We start from the raw sequence: 13,724 nt of genomic DNA on the forward strand, positions 1-13,724 counted from the left end.
TTCTCAGTTTACTTAAAATGATCAAGAGCGTCAGTCATGAGTCACCTTTTTTGCTGACGTTGTGGTTGTTGAAGGAGTAGAATCTAAAGCCTTTTCTATATTCATGTCAGGAATTATTTCCTGCGACACCTGTCTTCTATGAATCTCCATTTAACTTTCTGGAAACCTTGGCTGAGGTTTCCCTAATTATATAATTGATAAGTCACCATGTATTCTATTATTCAAATGTATTTCTGTTTGGGGAATCAATAAATCCTAAAGATTTTTAAATTACTCTTTTCTTCTCTACAGCCTCCCAAACTCACCATTTCCATCTGTATTGGGGAGTCCTACCAATGACTCCCTGAGTTCTAAACTCCTTAGAGATGATCATTTTGCTCTTTGACTTTGTGAAGATGATCCTGTTGGTGAGTAAATCCTGGAGAAGGGGAAATGAGGAGTTGAGGGAGGAGATGGCCTCTTCCCCAGCCACAGCAGAGGCCCTGACATTTTTACAGTACAGTGAAAACATAACCAACCTATGATTCCAAAGGGTGCCCTGCCTTTGCTCAAAAGACAAATTTTTAACAGGCATCTGTTCCCAATCTCTTCAAGAGAGAAACAGCAACATGTAAAAGAAAGTGTCCGGACTTGTAAAGTGCAGAAAGTTTCTACTTCTGTTGTGTGTTGGATAGGTCGATGCTGTCGGGCAGCCTGATCACTCTTCCTCCTTGGCTATATTAGGAGAAATGTCCCTTCTCTGAGGTCAGCTTCTTTCAAGGGCACTGAGTCTGCCTCTGAGCTTGAACCAGTGCCCACAGGAAACCGTGGATGTCGCTCAGGCTGTTTATGAGACAGCCGAGAACAACTTTTGCAAGGTATTTGTACATAATCGACTGTCGTGGGTCAGGATCACAGCTGTACAAACGGTTCTCTAAAAACCATGACATCAGTGAGGTATTTCTGATTGTTGAAGTAAGATATTTCCTATCATGACCTTCTGTGGGACAATGTAGTTGCTGGGCATGAAAGTTCCCAGAGCTTGTCCAGACGCCCTTGGCCCGAGACATGCCATCCATCTGCCTTCCACTGGGTCAAACGGATTTCTCAGACTGTACAAGCACCTCCATCTGCCAATAACAAATAAGGAGATGAACCATACTGAAACTGAATTTTGGCTGCTTTGGGGAGTAGGTGCTGTCTTAGTGATTCCTTACAGATCATGGATGGACAGAGATACTGAGGAATTAAAAAGCACTCTATCTGAGTTTACTCCTACTCTTGGGATGGCTTGAAGGTGCATTCAAGTCTATGAATATTCAAGTGGAGTCTCTCCTAGCACTTCAGCCACATCTACCTCTTTCTAACTGTGCACCAGTCAAATAGATACACTGATGCCTTAACTCTTCTACCAAAGAGTAATGTCACTATTGTTATATAGGTCCCAATTAATTTTTTTATTCAATATTATTCTAGTGAGTAATGCAACATACTCTCAGCCAATGGTTCACTAATGAGCGTAAATAGAGGCTGTTCTAAGCATATTTCCTTTCTCCTCAATAAAAGGCCACACAATTACACAGAGAGGAGTATGTTGATGACGAAGTAAACTCTTAAGAATAAGGGGAAATCTCTATTATAGATTTTCTAAGATTTTGAAATGGTAGAAGGAAAGAATTCGACTGTTTGATGTTTGGAAACCATCTGGGTGTTTCTCCAGTCTTTGCCTTTAACTTTCAATGAAATGGCGGCGTTGATGGCTGATATCAGAAACACATATTCCAAAAAACCTGAAGAAATCGTAAGAAGTGGATAAAACTGATGCACCCAGACAGAAGAGGCTGTGAGTCGAGAACGGGAAGCCGCAGGCTGGTGCAGCCAGGAAGCCGCATGATTGCAACTTGACTTTCTTTCCCCACTGTCTTTCCTCCCTGTGTGCCCTGTCACATGGTCCCAGCTAAGTTGAGTGGCTCAACTCCTACCTATTTGGTTTCTTCATGGGAGACAAGTGATGCCTGATTTAGAATAATAAAAATTCAGCTGTTAAAATTTTACTTTTCCTAAAGACATTGGACCAATCCTTGTTACTCATACGAAAATATTGGTGTTTAAGTGTATTTTAAAAGTAGGCCACTGTTCCTCTTAAAAAAACAATGTGCACATACAAATATGTAACAACACACCCCACCAGTATATACAACTATAATGCACCAATAAAAAAGGAAGAAAAATAAACAAAACATCCTAAAAAGCTTATCCAAAACACTATATACAGTTAATTATGAATGAATAGTTAATTATAGTCAATTATTAGGATTGAACATCCTAGAGGTTATCCAGTGATAATTTGTAAACCTAAATTTTATTTCTTCAGTGAATTGGTGTTTATTCTTCCAAGGTTAGTGAAATTTCCAAAAGAAAAGTAACATAAACTATCATTTATATAACATTGTGGACAGAACTAAAACCTAAAATAATTTATTTTTACCCTGCCGTTCTCAAGGAGAAATGTCCTTAAAAATGCTGGAGAAACAAATCATTTGGGTTAATAAACTTCCAGGTCTACAGCTCTAAACAGTTGGACAGGATTTTTTTTGCCCCTATTCAGACAGACAGCAGGTTAAAAAAAAAAAAAAAGAAGTTTGCACTTTTTTGATCTAACTTGAAAAAGCATTGTCAATGTCAAGAACACAGTGGCCATGGGTTGTTTATTATGCTAGAGGGAGCCTTCTGTGTTACATTGTTTGCATGGTATGAAGCGACATTGTATGCCTGCTGTCCCTTGGGACCCTCATAAAAAGGAGATGTGTTATCGCCCGGCCTATGCCCATAAATGAATTCTGAAAAGTAAATACATCATATAAAGCCAGGCTTCATTCCAAAGCCATGCTGTGTGCCTCCCATTGGCTATAGAGAAAGTGACTCCTAACTTTCAAATTTGGTGTAGCATGATCAGGTAGCAGCAGCAGCATGGTACAAGGACACCATGAAGCAACGTTAACATCTAGGCATGCCATGCACTGCTCTCCATCTCAGTTGCAGTTGCTTACTAACCAAGGGGCTGAGGGATACCTACAGATGTACAGAGAAGTCAGATCCTTTGGGAATCAGCATGGATCACTCGTTCATGTGGGGGGAGTTGTTAAATACATCCACTTAAAACTGCATTTTCTTTTCTATGGTACTGAAGTTTGGAGAACTAGAATTTGTTTTAATTTTATTGCTCTATATCTATTAGGGATTACTTGCCTCCCTTGAAGAAACCAAATATGCAGGAGGAACTTAGCCACTGGACATACTGCAAGTCAGAAAGAGGACAATGGAGAAAGAAAGTCAAGTTCAAGTGGTATGGCTTTCCCTCGGTGCCTGCCGTTTCTTTCCTGCTCCTGACACCATTCTTTTCTGCACATGCACATCAGTTTGTCCAGTTTCTCCAGGTTATTCAGAAGATGCGTGTCTGACCTCAGATGTCAGTGCAATCACATTGTTGGCATTAAATGGCGTTCCCTTGCACCTGAGAACATCGGGATTTGAATTCCGACTGTGTCACCTACTCACTATAGCTTTAGACAAACAAGCCTTTGAGCTTTGCTTGCTTTGACTAAGCATTGAAGATTTTATAAAATAGCCACACAACACCGGAAGCACTGTATTTTCATGGCAAGTTACAGATCTGAAAGTGCATCAACTCATCAAAAATATTTGTGCGTTTTTAAGACAAAATATTAAATAAAATTTATTTTGCTATTTACCGTTCTAAGCCATTTAGCATTCACCTGATATTCTATATTGGCATAATAGAAGATACAATTTTTGCCAAAGGCATCAAACTGATCCTTGATCCATCCTCAAGTGAAAATTTTGGCTAGATATTACTAATTTAAATTTATGACTTAGAAACAGAAATAATTTAAAACATCAGAAACACTTCTGAATCTTTAAAAAGTCAAGCCAAGGTATCTAGAAAAACATAACAGAGTGTCTTATAAGCTCTCTCTCTCTCTCTTTTTTTTTCCCTTTCCTTCCCTCCCTAGGACATCTTTCTCAGTTTAAAATATTTTTGTATACACTTGTATATGTACTGCTTTAAATTTGCTGAACATTGATGTCAATACAACCTACATTTCAATCACACATTATGTTGAAGAATCAAGATGAATTTAGCAGGCCTAAATTTTATGTACTGAGGCATTTATAGCAAATCTAGAAAAGAGGACTTTGGATTTTTTGTGATCTGTTTTAGCATGCCCCATTTTTTATACCATCTCAAAGCATAAATGAAAAGCTGCCACACTCAAATAAAGTTGGTGTAGGATAGCCCAAAAGGTCAAGTGCCTGAGGATTAATTCTTTTCAATTGAGTATTCCAAGGAGTAACATTAATGTGTTTTTCCCCCTCCTACTGATTGAATAAATTGAATGTCAAGCAATTAAATTTCATAAAAATACTGTTTGCTTTTCTGGTCAGTGTCCACCTGCCCACTCTCTATGGATTTAGTGTGGAAATTTACATCACAAGAAAGAAAAATCACTCACAGTATCCTCAAGAGCATAGGCATCTATTTTGTTTTCTTTGGTGATTTTAAAACCTATCTGGGTCTGAATGTGTGTTTTTGAAACTGCAATTTGTCAGTTTTGTTGTTGACATATGACATTCGTAGGGTTTGATTTGAGCTTGTCTTAAAAAAAAAAAAAAAAGAAAGAAAAAGAAAAAACAGAACTTCTTGAAACTGTGAGCCTTTATCAGAAGTCTCCCCTGGGCTATTTACAAGTGCCATGGTTACAGACCTGCTAGACTGATGATATTCGTATGCAGGAAACAATGCAAGGAAAACAGGATTTGCACGGCTCCGACTGCACTGGCCCAAGAATTCCAGGAAGTGATTGTACTTTATGAAACCGTCTGTGCTCCGCTAGATTGTCTATAGCTTTTAAGGTCAAGTCCTATCACCCTGAGTTTGCAACAAGGCGGCGTGTTTATGAAGCCCAGGACACGCTGTATTGTTTATCAGCCCGGGCGGTTGAAAGGTGCGATATTCGAATCGGTTGTTCAGGATGGCACAGGACATCCATCATGGGCTTTCCTGACACAAGCTTGGGATGGGTCCCGAGAGTCCCTGGAACAGTGGCCACCACCGTCCAGCGCGTGGTGAAAGTCACGAAGCCCACAGTGCCGGACAGGACAGGCGGGTTCTTGCAGAAGCCAAATGTGGGCAGCAGCACACTGTGAGTTTATGTTGTTAGATTTCCGTGCTTCCTGCTGGGGCCGAGGCGGCTCCTTGCAGGGAGAGAGGGGCCGTGTACAGTAGGCGCTGGGTCTCAGAGTTGGGAAAGGGGAAAGGAGCAGGAGACAACAATGGAATTTATTTCTTGGTAAGAGAGCTGGGAGGCAGCCAGGCATTCCAGGGCCCGGCTCTGGAATTCTTTGATTTCTCTACTGTGCACAATGAGAGAGACTCCTGGTGCCTCTGGGCTCAAGGATGCTGGAGCCGGGCAGGGGACGCCCAGGCTGCTCACGTGCCTTGGTAGCCTTGCCAACTGACCGAGCTCCCCCCTCTGCCCACGTATCTCTGCAGCCAAGGGAGGAAACACTGCGGGTCAGACCACCCCTTGCTCCTTCTCCTTCAGGGACATCAGTCCCTCAAGCTGGGTTAATCGAGCTAATGGTAGCCCACCACTATTCAAGGATGCTGCAGAGATTGGATGGGCTGTGCGTGCGCTCTTCCAACCCAAAGCATCTCAGATACCCATTCCCAGGAGAATTGACTTTCTAGAGTCATTTAGGCACTGTGTTCCCAGGTCCTAGGAGCAAATATGACAGCACTGTTTTCAAATGAATGAACCTTCATGGATGATTACTGATACCTAATCAATCATGTAAATTTAATGAAGTCGATGACTTTACACATTAAATGACTCACGAGGACTATTTCCTCAAGGGTGACAAAATAAATGACCATAATGAGATACTCCCCATCCAGTTCCCACATGATGTACTCCGAGAATGGCTTTTATAGATCTGGCTTGGCAATGGACAGATGGATGTTGTTGATTGGATTTTTATTTCTAAGTTCATAAGGCACCTTGAGCATCATCATTTAATTCCTAAATACTCTGTTAACAAAGATCACTTTTTTTTTTTTTTTGCAACCAAGGATTGAACCCAGGGATGCTTAACCACTGAGCAACATCCCCAGTACTTTTTTATTTTTTTATTTTGAGACAGACAGGGCCTCACTAAGCTGCTGAGCCTGACTTTGAACTTGGGATCCTCCTGCCTCAGCCAACTGAGCCCCTGGGATTATATGAATGGGTCATCAAGCCCCGCCACAAAAGTATCCTTAAATATTTTAATAAAAATGTTCTTTGTTTCTAGTAGGCTCAAAGAGGCCCAATGTTGGTACCTCGAAAATGGTTGCTAACTATTGGCCAAAGCACTTAAAACTAAGTAAAAATTAAAATAAACCTGTGACTCATTGGGTAAAGATACCGTAGAAAACGCCAAATCAGAAGTCCTGAGATGTCTGTTCTGGTCTTGGCCCTGCCATTAACTCCTAAGAAATCTCACCTCCACCACAGGACTTGGAACTGTCTTTTCCTGGACCTTCATTTCCCATCTGAAAAAAAACAAAGTCAAAAACTTTGAAACACACTTTTTAAGAGCTTTTGCATCTATGGAGATAAAAATTAACACGTGGCCTCTATCTAAACAGAAGTCTCTTTGGATTGTGAGAGTGAAATCCTCTTAGGAGAAGTAACAGAAAAACGTTTTTATAATTTAGAATAAAAAAGTAAGGAAAAATACTGACATGGGAAAAAAATAATCCTTTAAATTCATGAAGCACTTCAGCTTTTACAAAGTATTATATCCTTGGAGGTTAATATTAGGATTTTCCATTTAGAAATAAGGAAATTGAAGCTTGTAAAATTTAAATGAGTTACTGAAGGTACATGGGATGAAAGGTTTAAATCAGAAAAACCAATCATACTTGTGGGCTCCCAACTAGGGCTTCTTAAAGGATCCACCTGCAAGGACAGAAGTGTCTATAGGGAGGAAGATCTACTGAGAGCACGTCTACACTTGGTTTTCCTAGCTATACAGATCACATTCAGTCTTCTCCACGTTTTAGATGGCAAAAATACACAGAGGGTCATGGGCCCTTTGTAAGAGCATCTTCTGATTTTAATTGTGCCAATATTATTTTTCACTCAGATTGGACATGCACACATAAGACAGAAAGGGAATCATAGAGTCATTTATTGAGGTTATCTTAGTTAAGAGAAATATATCCATTAGAAATTATGAAAACCATATTCTATGACCTGGTGCTCCCCACTCATTATTGGATCCTATGAATAAAATGTCAAACTAATAACTTTATTTATTCAATAATTATGTTGTTAGTTGTAACAAAAAAAAATTTTTATTTAAAAGTTGTAGAAACAACAAAGGCAGTTCTTAGAAAAATATAATTTACAATTCTTATATTAGAAAACAGTAATGTCCTAAAATTAATTGAACCAAATATCCTACCTACAATGTTTGAAAAAGAACAACAAAATAAACACAAAGAAAATACAAGAAAAACCCATATGAAACATAAATAAAGTAGAAAATAATTCAAAAAGCTAAAAATTGTTGCCTGAAGAAATGAATCTCTAGTGAGATTAACCAAGAACAAAAGTGGGGAGGGGACAGAGAAGGTGCAAACAGATAGCATTAGACATAAGTGAAGGAGATGAATATTGTTCTCACAGATATTTAAAAATAAAAAAGAGATTATTACAAAATAAAAATTCAGGCCAGCAAGTTTGCAAACATGAAATATGAGTTTGTAGAAAATGTGTCCTAAAAATGACTCTGGAGGTCATAGAAATCCCTAATGTGGTAAAATCTTAATTGAACCTCTAATTAAAAATCTTCTCACTGAGGAAACATTATGCCAGCTTTTCATGAATTTACCAAACATTTCTTACATAAGCTTTTTCAAGAATTTTTATAAAAATATGAAGTACTTCCACACGTATTTTATGAGACTTGAATAACCTTAATGTAAAAGCTAACCGAACAAAATGGGAAAGTTACAGGCCAGGATTATTGCAATTCATTACTTTAACAAGTTGAAGGAGATTAAAACATATAATTACACCTATACTCACAGCATAGATGTCCCATTACATTCAATAACCATTCTTGATAAAAATTCTTACCAAAGTATACAAAGTAAAAAGCAATGTTTTAATTGATAAAGCAGAGATCCAAAATTGTGAACATCTACATAATAGTAAAAGTTTGATAGTAGTCATTCTATCATCAAGAACAGGACAAAGGTGGCTACTAGCAGACTTTTGCATAATGTAGTAGAAATCCTAATGTTCATGATTCAAAAGGACTAAGAGAAGTTTTGAGAATTTGCAAAGAAAAAAAAATATCAACCTTTCATTATTAACAGATTATATTGTTTAGACAGGAAACTTGAATTACTGACATTTTTTCAATTAATAATAAAAATTGACAATAAATTAATTGTCAAAGTTCACTGCATTTCTACATATTAAAAACATTCAGGCAAAACGTAATTTAAAATATACTTTGTATAAAAGTAACAAATTACATAAAGGACATAAACAGGAATAAATCTAACAAAAGTTAGCAGAGGCATTTATAGGGAAAATGGAGTTTCTTGAAGTTTATTTAAAAGCTGGATTAATGGAAAAGTGTTGGATGAAAAGATCTGTATCATAGAGTCCACAATTCTTCTACCTGGGCCTAAATGATAATGTCATTACAGTAACAACTCCAGCAAGTTTTTTCATAGAACACGGCAAGCTGGTTTTGAATTGTGTATGAAAGAGTAAAGGATAAGAACTGATATGATCCTAAGGAAAAAATAGAAAAAGAATTTGGTCCATTAGATATCAAGACTTCCTGTAAAACTATAGTACTAACTTATCACAATGTAATGTTGTGCATTAATAAATAAATCGACCAGTGCAACAAAATAGAAAACTTGAAAACAAAATCACAGATGTAAGGAAACTTGCTTTATGACAGAGGTTGTATTTGAAACAAATGAGAAAAATTTACATTCGATACATTCTTCATTCAAAATTTAAGACCTGTAATTAAAGCCTTCTTCACACCATGCACAAATGTTAAATTCAAAGAGGACTGAAGATATTAGAGTGAAAACCATAAAATCCCAAGGAGGTGGGAGGATGACATGTCTAGAAACAAAACTTAAAATGCAAAAACTCTAAGAAAAAAAGATTGAAGAATGCAGTGATTTTAAAATTAAGTACTATTCTTTGCTAAATGAACCTACCAGAAAGAAAGAAGAAAGAAAGAAAGAACGAAAGAAAGAAAGAAATGATTGATTAACTAGGGAGTGAGAAAACATAACTATGTCACATGTAATTTGTAAAAGTAAATAAAATTCACATGGTTATATATTTTTTTGCCTATCCCTATTCCTATTTTGAGTATTTAATGAGCTCCAACTAATTATTATAAAAAAAAGAAAGACCCAATAGAAAACTAAGCAATAAGATCCCAAAAAAGAATTCTAAAGACAAGGAAGCAAATATAGCCCATCTACACATGAAAAGAAGCTCAGCTCCTTCAATAATTAGAGAAATGCAAATGCTAAATCACAATGAGATTTGAATCCACATCCTCTAGACTGCAAAGAACAAAAAAAAAAAAAAAAAAAAAAGAATTGAGCAACAGCACATTCATTCAGAGGATATTGAGCAAAAGCAATTCCCATCTACATCTGGTGGGAGTTTAAATGTGTATTACAACTTTGGAAAACAGGTTTGCCTTCCCTGGAAATTTTAACATTCCTAGCTTATGACTCAGAAATTCTAATTCTAGGGTTATCCTCTAAGAATCTTGAATATGGGCACCAGGAGAAAAGTACCCCCAGATTCATTTAAATCTTCTTCACAGTATTCACACACTTGAAAAATGTATGTCTATAAAAAGCAGAGAAAAATAAATTTGAGTGTCTATCAAAAACAGGATAAATGAATTTGTATTACAGAATACTATAGAACAGCAAAAAATGAGTTACAGACACAGGCATCCATGTAAATGATGTGTAACTTTCAGAATGATTGATTGGCACTCACTAGTCAAAGCAAGAAATAAGAATAGGCAAAAACTAAATTTTATTTCCTTTTGCAAATAACCTGCTATATAACTTATGTTTTCTTGCTCCATTGCTAATTATTTACATACAGGTTTGAGCAAAAGGAACAAGCCCCAGGAAGATATAAATATCAAATTTCTTATTAAATTCCCCCCAAAGTCAAAACTAAATTTTATATATATATATAAATATATATATATAAAATTTAGTTTTAGTGCCTCTGTGTGTGTGAGAACTATAAAGGAAATCAAGGACTCATGATCACAAAATTCAGGAGAGGGGAAGCAATCTAATTTTTACATTTAACAGAAGAAGATTAAAGCTATAGATTCTATTCTGCAATGAGCAGTGAGTATATAGGTGCTCAGTTTATTGTTATTCTTTGTAGAGCAGATGGGCTTTAACCCTTTTGTGTATGTATGGAACACTCTACAATATGAATAAATGAATCTCAACTTACCCATTGCGTGTTCCTATCTGGAGACCTCTCAAAATTTCTTTATTCTTTGCCACTGAACCATTTTGATATGAAACACTCCGAAAACCGTATTTTTACTTTGATTACTACAAATGATTAGCTTTAAGATTTATAAGGTGATCGGAAGTGAGGGAGAGTGCTGGCTACCCGGAGCAGGCATGGGGACAAAAGGGACAGGAATCTAGCGGCCACCACTGTCAACGTGCTTCACACCAGGAGCAACTTTGCCTACTGCAGTCCCTGACCTCAGAACTGCCTGGGTGTTTGGAAATCCCTCATCAGTCACCATTTCCTCGGTGACATTAGCTGTTCCGGTAAATTCCACATCATTGAAGGCTGGATTTTAATAACAAAAATAGAAGGAAATAGAAAACAAAGACAGAGCCCCGGTGGTAGTACTAGAGTTTCTCCGTGGCCTCTTCCCCGGCCTGGTGACGTTCTCCTTGGTTAAGTATGTTAAATATTTGGAAAACAGGTCCCATCTTGTTCCCATACCAGGAAGAGTGACAGGTCTCTTTCCTTATTATAGGAAGGCTCATCTGAACCCCTAAAGCAGAGAGATCATTTTCCCCCACATTTTTATGGGTGCATTATAGCTGTACGTACTGGTGGGATCTGTTGGTACATATTCATACGTGCACACAGTAGGACACTCTAACTTGACCGATATCACCCTCCAGTTTTTCCCCTCCCCTCCTCTCCCTCCCTGTCTCTTTCCTCTGCTTTACTGACCTCCCTTAGGTTTTCATGAGATGCTCCCCCACACCTTTCTGGTCCTTTTTCCTCTCTAGTTTCCACCTATGAGAAAAAACACAGGACGCTTGACCTTCTGAGTTTGGCTTATTTCACTTAACGTAATGTTTTCAAGTTCCATCCATTTTCCTGCAAAACTGAGCAAACCGACTTAGGGATAACACGTATGTAAAACTCGAAAGCAGAGCTAAGACTAATGAACGGAAAATTAAAGAGAGCTAGCTGTTAGCCCTGGCAAGGGGAAGATGGAGGACCTGCTTAAGAGCTGAAATTCCCTGGTGAGAAAGGCATGTTCTTGAATGTGCACCTCTACTCCTTTCAAATTTCAGTGTTTTTACACATATTCCTTTCAGATAAGTCATTTTACATGTGACCCTCTGACCTGAAGAAATAAAGCATTTGCTGAGATGAAAAGGGAAAAGGGAAGAGAAGCCATGAGTGTTCGGTCCAGTTGCCCACTAAAAGCCACTGGAGGAGGATGCCCTAAGCTACATGTAGAGGGTCAAGAGCATCTAGTCCCTCAAATAAATGCCTCAGCCACTCAGGAGGCTGAGGCAGGAGGATGGCACATTTGAGTCCAGCCTCAGCAACTTAGTGAGACTCTGCAAGATCCTATCTCAAAATAAAAATAAAAGGGCTAGTATTGCAGCTCAGGGGTAAGAGGGCCTCTGGGTTCAGTCCTTAGTACAACAAGAAGAAAAGAGAAGGAAAAAATACCGTACAGCAGGTGTCTGTGTATGTCAGTCTGTCTGCAACAGCCCCTGCCCTGCCTGCTTTGTGCCCTCCTTTTCCTTCTCGAATGTGTGACAGTTTGACAATAAGTGATGCCACCACCCTGTACATTAAGGATAGGGTGTGAGAGATGAAGGCAGAGGGTTGTCCGGAGGCTTCTCAGAGAAGGAGAATCCACTGCTCAGAGACCACAGCAAAAAGACTAGAGAAAACTTTTTAAGAGAAATTATTAGAGAAGAGAGAGAGAGGAGGAGGAAGAAGAAGAAGCAGCAGAAACAGCTTCTTCGGAGTCTGGGCTACCTCTTACTTCAATTCCCTTTCTCTCTGAGACGGGTGGAAGGTGCGTGGGAACTGGAGTGGTGGGAGTTGATGTAGAGATTAGAGAAGGTTCACTTCAAGCCCTCGGCCTTGCCCTTGCCTCGAGGAGGACGAGATGTCAGTTCCTCCCCTCTCCCATCGGGGAGCTTGTTTGGGACCTGTAATTTTTGCTCTTTCCCAATGCACATTTTTGTGGCTTTGTGAGTTCACGGAATGCCGTGATTTATGAGCTTTCTTCCCTCTCAGCCCTTCCAGCTGACTTTATCAGCATCCTCTAATTTTATTAACAAAAGAAAAAGAACTATTTTTAGGGACGATGATGACATGAAGCTGAGCCAGACCATCCTAACCAAGCACGTTGCAATGTTGTGAAGCCACCCCGGGTGGCCATTCCTCCTGCACCTGGCCTCGGAGCAAAAGTCCCTGCTTTTACATCCTCGTCCTCAAAGCAGGACCATGCGCATAGTGGGTGCTGCTCTTTTCCTTTATTTCTTTCAAAATCTCTGTTGGCATATGGCGTTGAGAGGCATCATAGTTTATTGGGGAGAGGGGAGGAGAGAGGAAAGTTTAAACAGAGGAAAGAGTGAGAGGAGGAGGTAACAGCAACAGATCACGTGGAAGCCAGAAAACTGCTAGTAATTATGGTGGTGGTCCTCTTTGTCTTCCCGAACCTGTTCTTTTCTGAACAGTGGCTTCACTGGGAGGGATAAGTCAGACTGAGATCCCGGAGGAAGATGTTGGGAACAAGGAGAGGAGGAGCAAGATCAGCCAGGAAACCCTTGCAGGACCAAGGATTCCAATGATCAGGTTTCAGTGACCCTAGGGAAAATCCAGGCTTGTTCATTTCTTGGTCTCCAGAGATACTGAGAAAAACATGAAGAAAGGCCTAGGTTCCCAGTTCTGGAATCAGACACAAGAGAAGGAGGGGGAAAAAGACATCACAGCAGTCAAGATGAATAACAGCAATCAAATCATGGTTAGTTATTTACTGGTTCCATGTACATTAAGCTCTGTACCCAGAACTGTTACCCAGAATTATTCAAAAAGTTTGCATCATATCCAAGGAAGATCCTTGGCAGCAAAGAGACCCCTACCTGACGAGAATATGCAGAACACTAGCTCCAAAGCTCAGTAAATACTAACAGTGATGTCTTCATTTTTCTGTTTTAAAGGCCGCTCTTCTTCTATATAGACACTTTGATTCTTCTTTTTTGGTCTCTGCCCACAAAGAGAAAAGGGTCATCATTTTATATGTTGGATTCACCACGGACATTTCATGACCAAAGGAAAAGTGGCCTTGAACTGACATTA

The sequence above is a fragment of the Ictidomys tridecemlineatus genome, chromosome 8, assembly GCF_052094955.1.
Source record: "Ictidomys tridecemlineatus isolate mIctTri1 chromosome 8, mIctTri1.hap1, whole genome shotgun sequence".
NCBI lineage: Eukaryota > Metazoa > Chordata > Mammalia > Rodentia > Sciuridae > Ictidomys > Ictidomys tridecemlineatus.